The sequence below is a fragment of the Eurypyga helias genome, unplaced genomic scaffold (assembly GCF_000690775.1).
Source record: "Eurypyga helias isolate BGI_N326 unplaced genomic scaffold, ASM69077v1 scaffold6577, whole genome shotgun sequence".
In the NCBI taxonomy this organism is placed as follows: Eukaryota; Metazoa; Chordata; class Aves; order Eurypygiformes; family Eurypygidae; genus Eurypyga; species Eurypyga helias.
The window spans coordinates 36,123-37,058 of NW_010261069.1; positions in this window are offsets into that span (position 1 = coordinate 36,123).

The window sequence follows — 936 nt, forward strand, 5'->3', positions numbered from 1 at the left end:
CTTTGGGTTGCGAATCCCTCCCTGGCTCCGGTCGGCAATAGGAGCGCTGGTGTTGGGTGTTTTGCCGCAGCCCCTGGGGTTAAAGCGCGTCCAAAAATCAGGGAGACGCGTGATCCATCCTTCCGCAATACCGAACCGGCGTTGCAAAAGCAGGCAAAGGCTTCGTGCGGGGGCCTGGCTGCACGTGGTTTAGGCCAAAGATGTCTTGTCTCGAACCCCAGACCTGGCACGTGAAGGAGCCCAGCACCCTCGCTCGCGTGGTTCTCCGTCGAAGCAACCAGGCGCAGTCGCGCCGCTTGAGGAACACCCTCCCTGTCCGGGAAGGGGAAGAGCAGAACCCTGGCTGGGCGCCCCCTCCCCTGGGCACAAGGGTGGCGGGGTCTGAGCAGCCGCTGGGCCCTGGCGGGAGGTAACGCAGGTGGGCACCCCCAGCAGCAGGGCACCCTGGCATCCCAAGGCTTTCCCGGGGATTTCAGGGAGGACTGTGAGCCGGTCTCCACCATCCGCCACCCAGCCCGGGGTTGAAGGAGCGTGGGGGAGGGCAGATGTTCCCCCTCTGCTAGGGGAGGCCTTGCAGAGCAGCTCCCCCCGCACCTTGTTTTTCTTGCCGCCCTGTTGTGCAGAGCCAAGGTGGTGCAAGAGAAGGAGGGAGGAATGAAAGGGCTGAGGTTTGCCTCCGGGCCTCTTCGCAATCACCCAGCAATTCCCTGCCCTCCGCTGAGCGTGTTGGAACCGCAGTCTTGTCGAGTCCTCTCGGGGCCTGTAGAAACACGGAGCTGCAGCACCTCCTGCTAAGTGGCAGGTAAATAAAGCTACCGGGTGCTGGGAACCAGTTGTTGCGAAGGCAGATAATGCACTGGGGCCACGCTGTCCCCCGGAGGCAGAGGCTGGGACGGAGGAGTGAGGAATGGGGATGGTGTGAGGCACCTTCCCCGC